The following is a 4,961-nucleotide window of genomic DNA, read 5'->3' as shown; positions in this document are numbered from 1 at the left end:
TGTCCCAGGGCTGCATTCCAGTGTACTTGTCCTAAGGCTGCATTCCAGTACACTTGTCCTACAGCTGCATTCCAGTTCGCTTGTCCTAGGGCTGCATTCCAGTTCACTTGTACTAGGGCTGCATTCCAGTTCACGTGTCCTAGGGCTGCATTCCAGTTCACTTGTGCTAGGGCTGCATTCCATTTCACTTCTCCTAGGGCTGCATTTCAGGTCACTTGTCCTAGGGCTGCATTCCAGTTCACTTGTCCTAGGGCTGCATTCCAATACACTTTTCCTTGGGCTTCATTCCAGGTCACTTGTCCTAGGGCTTTATTCCAGTTCACTTGCCCTAGGGCTGCATTCCAGGTCACTTGTCCTAGGGCTCCATTCCAGTTCTCTTGTTCTAGGGCTGCATTCCAGTTCACATGTTCTAGGGCTGCATTCCTGTTCGCTTGTTCTACAGCTGCATTCCAGTAGACTTTCCTAGGACTGCATTCCAGTAGTCTTGTGCTAGGGCTGCATTCCAGTTCACATGTCCTAGTGCAGCATTCCAGGTCTCTTGTCCTAGGGCTTTATTCCAGTTCACTTGCCCTAGGGCTGCGTTCCAGTTTACTTGTCCTAGGGCTGCATTCCAGTTCACTTGTCCGAGGGCTGCATTCCAGTTCACTTGTCCTACGGCTGCATTCCAGTATACTTGTCCTAGGGCTGCATTCCAGGTCACTTGTCCTACGGCATCATTCCACTACAATTTTCCTACGGCTGCATTCCAGTTCGCTTGTCCTAGGGTTTTTTTCCAGTTCACTTGTCCTAGGGCTGCATTCCAGTTCGCCTGTCCTCGGGCTGCATTCCAGTTCACTTGTCCTAGGGTTGCAATCCAGTTCACTTGTCCTAGGGCTGTATTCCAGTTCACCTGAGCTAGGGCTGCATTCCACTACAATTTTCCTAGGGCTGCATTCCAGGTCACTTGTCCTAGGGCTTTATTTAAGTTCACTTGCCTTAGGGCTGCATTCCAGGTCACTTGTCCTAGGTCTGCATTCCAGGTCACTTGCCCTAGGGCTGCAATCCAGTTTACTTGTCCTAGGGCTGCATTCCAGGTCACTTGCACTACGACTGCATTCCAGTACACTTGTCCTACGGCTACACTCCAGTTCACTTGTGCTAGGACTGCATTCCATTTCACTTGTCCTACGGCTGCATTCCAGTTCGCTTGTCCTAGTGCTTTTTTCCAGTTCACTTGTCCTAAGGCTGCATTCCAGTTCGCCTGTCATCGGGCTGCAATCCAGTTCACTTGTCCTAGGGCTGCATTCCAGTTCACTTGTCCTAGGGCTGCATTCCAGTTCACTTGTCCTAGGGCTCCATTCCAGTTCACTTGTTCTAGGGCTGCATTTCAGTTCACATGTTCTAGGGCTGCATTCCAGTTCGCTTGTTCTACGGCTGCATTCCAATAGACTTTCCTAGGGCTCCATTTCAGTAGACTTGTGCTATGGCTGCATTCCAGTTCACTTGTCCTAGTGCTGCATTCCAGTTTAATTGTCCTTGGTCTGCAATTCATTTCACTGGTCCTTGGGCTGCAATCCATTTCACTTGTCCTTGGGCTGCAATCCAGGTCACTTGTCCTAGGGCTGCATTCCAGGTCACTTGTCCCAGGGCTGCATTCCAGTGTACTTGTCCTAAGGCTGCATTCCAGTACACTTGTCCTACAGCTGCATTCCAGTTCGCTTGTCCTAGGGCTGCATTCCAGTTCACTTGTACTAGGGCTGCATTCCAGTTCACGTGTCCTAGGGCTGCATTCCAGTTCACTTGTGCTAGGGCTGCATTCCATTTCACTTCTCCTAGGGCTGCATTTCAGGTCACTTGTCCTAGGGCTGCATTCCAGTTCACTTGTCCTAGGGCTGCATTCCAATACACTTTTCCTAGGGCTTCATTCCAGGTCACTTGTCCTAGGGCTTTATTCCAGTTCACTTGCCCTAGGGCTGCATTCCAGGTCACTTGTCCTAGGGCTCCATTCCAGTTCTCTTGTTCTAGGGCTGCATTCCAGTTCACATGTTCTAGGGCTGCATTCCTGTTCGCTTGTTCTACAGCTGCATTCCAGTAGACTTTCCTAGGACTGCATTCCAGTAGTCTTGTGCTAGGGCTGCATTCCAGTTCACATGTCCTAGTGCTGCATTCCAGTACACTTGTCCTAGTGCAGCATTCCAGGTCTCTTGTCCTAGGGCTTTATTCCAGTTCACTTGCCCTAGGGCTGCGTTCCAGTTTACTTGACCTAGGGCTGCATTCCAGTTCACTTGTCCTACGGCTGCATTCCAGTATACTTGTCCTAGGGCTGCATTCCAGGTCACTTGTCCTACGGCATCATTCCACTACACTTTTCCTACGGCTGCATTCCAGTTCGCTTGTCCTAGGGTTTTTTTCCAGTTCACTTGTCCTAGGGCTGCATTCCAGTTCGCCTGTCCTCGGGCTGCATTCCAGTTCACTTGTCCTAGGGTTGCATTCCAGTTCACTTGTCCTAGGGCTGTATTCCAGTTCACCTGAGCTAGGGCTGCATTCCACTACAATTTTCCTAGGGCTGCATTCCAGGTCACTTGTCCTAGGGCTTTATTTAAGTTCACTTGCCTTAGGGCTGCATTCCAGATCACTTGTCCTAGGTCTGCATTCCAGGTCACTTTCCCTAGGGCTGCAATCCAGTTTACTTGTCCTAGGGCTGCATTCCAGGTCACTTGCACTACGACTGCATTCCAGTACACTTGTCCTACGGCTACACTCCAGTTCACTTGTGCTAGGACTGCATTCCATTTCACTTGTCCTAGGGCTGCATTCCAGGTCACTTGTCCTAGGGCTGCAATCCAGTTCGCTTGTCCTAGGGCTGCAATCCAGTTCACTTGTTCTCGGGCTGCATTCCAGTTCACACGTTCTAGGGCTGCATTACAGTTCACTTGTTCTACGGCTGCATTCCAGTAGACTTTCCTAGGGCTGCATTCCAGTAGACTTGTGCTAGGGCTGCATTCCAGTAACTTGTCCTAGTGCTGCATTCCAGTACACTTGTCGTAGGGCTGAATTCCATTTCTCTTGTCCTAGGGCTGCATTCCAGTTCACTTGTCCTAGGGCTGTGTTCCAGTTCACTTGTCCTAGGGCTGCATTCCAGGCTCTTGTCCTAGGGCTGCAATCCAGGTCACTTGTCCTAGGGCTGCAATCCAGTTCACTTGTCCTAGGGCTGCATTCCAGGTCACTTGTCCCAGATCTGCATTCGAGTATACTTGTCCCAAGGCTGCATTTCAGGGCACTTGTCCTCCGGCTGCATTCCAGAACACTAGTCCTAGGGCTGCATTCCAGTTCACTTGTCCTAGGGCTGCAATCCATTTCACTTGTCCTAGGGCTGCAATCCAGTTCACTTGTCCTAGGGCTGCATTCCAGGTCACTTGTCCCAGGGCTGCATTCCAGTATACTTGTCATAAGGCTGCATTCCAGTATACTTGTCCTACGGCTGCATTCCAGTTCGCTTGTCCTAGGGCTGCATTCCAGTTCACTTGTACTAGGGCTGAATTCCAGTTCACGTGTCCTAGGGCTGCATTCCAGTTCACTTGTGCTAGGGCTGCATTCCATTTCACTTGTCCTAGGGCTGCATTTCAGTTCACTTGTCCTAGGGCTGCATTCCAATACACTTTTCCTAGGGCTTCATTCCAGGTCACTTGTCCTAGGGCTTAATTCCAGTTCACTTGCCCTAGGGCTGCATTCCAGGTCACTTGTCCTAGGGCTCCATTCCAGTTCTCTTGTTCTAGGGCTGCATTCCAGTTCACATGTTCTAGGGCTGCATTCCAGTTCGCTTGTTCTACGGCTGCATTCCAGTAGACTTTCCTAGGACTGCATTCCAGTAGTCTTGTGCTAGGGCTGCATTCCAGTTCACATGTCCTAGTGCTGCATTCCAGTACACTTGTCCTAGTGCAGCATTTCAGGTCTCTTGTCCTAGGGCTTTATTCCAGTTCACTTGCCCTAGGGCTGCGTTCCAGTTTACTTGTCATAGGGCTGCATTCCAGTTCACTTGTCCGAGGGCTGCATTCCAGTTCACTTGTCCTATGGCTGCATTCCAGTATACTTGTCCTAGGGCTGCATTCCAGGTCACTTGTCCTACGGCATCATTCCACTACACTTTTCCTATTGATGCATTCCAGGTCACTTGTCCTTGGGCTTTTTTCCAGTTCACTTGTCCTAGGTTTGCATTCCAGTTCGCTTGTCCTAGGGCTGCAATCCATATCACTTGTCCTAGGGCTCCATTCCAGTTCACTTGTTCTAGGGCTGCATTCCAGTTCACATGTTCTAGGGCTGCTTTCCAGTTCGCTTGTTCTACGGCTGCATTCCAGTTACCTTGTCCTAGGGCTGCACTCCAGGCTCTTGTCCTAGGGCTGCAATCCAAGTCACTTGTCCTAGGTCTGCATTCCAGTATACTTGTCCTAGGGCTGCATTCCAGGTTACTTGTCCTAAAGCTGCATTCCAGTACACTTGTCCTAGTGCAGCATTCCAGATAACTTGTCCTACGGCTGCATTCAAAGCCACTTGTACTAGGGCTGCATTCAATTTCACTTGTCCTAGGACTGCATTCCAGTTCACTTGTCCTAGGGCTGCATTCCAGTTCACTTGTCCTACGGCTGCATTCCACCACACGTGTCCTACGGCTTCATTCCAGTTCACTTGTGCTAGGGCTACATTCCATTTCACTTGTTCTAGGGCTGCACTCCAGTTCACTTGTCCTAGGGCTGCATTCCAGTTCACTTGTCCTACGGCTGCATTCCAGTTTGCTTGTCCTAGGGCTGCATTCCAGTTCACTTGTACTAGGGCTGCATTCCAGTTCACTTGTCCTAGGGCTGCATTCCAATTCACTTGTGCTAGGGCTGCATTCCATTTCAATTGTCCTAGGGCTGCATTTCAGGTCACTTGTCCTAGGGCTGCATTCCAGTTCACTTGTCCTAGGGCTGCATTCCAGTTCACTT

This window comes from Oncorhynchus mykiss, chromosome 13 (genome assembly GCF_013265735.2).
Source record: "Oncorhynchus mykiss isolate Arlee chromosome 13, USDA_OmykA_1.1, whole genome shotgun sequence".
NCBI lineage: Eukaryota > Metazoa > Chordata > Actinopteri > Salmoniformes > Salmonidae > Oncorhynchus > Oncorhynchus mykiss.
The sequence above is the reverse complement of the archived record's forward strand: the minus strand, read 5'-3'. Positions refer to the sequence as shown.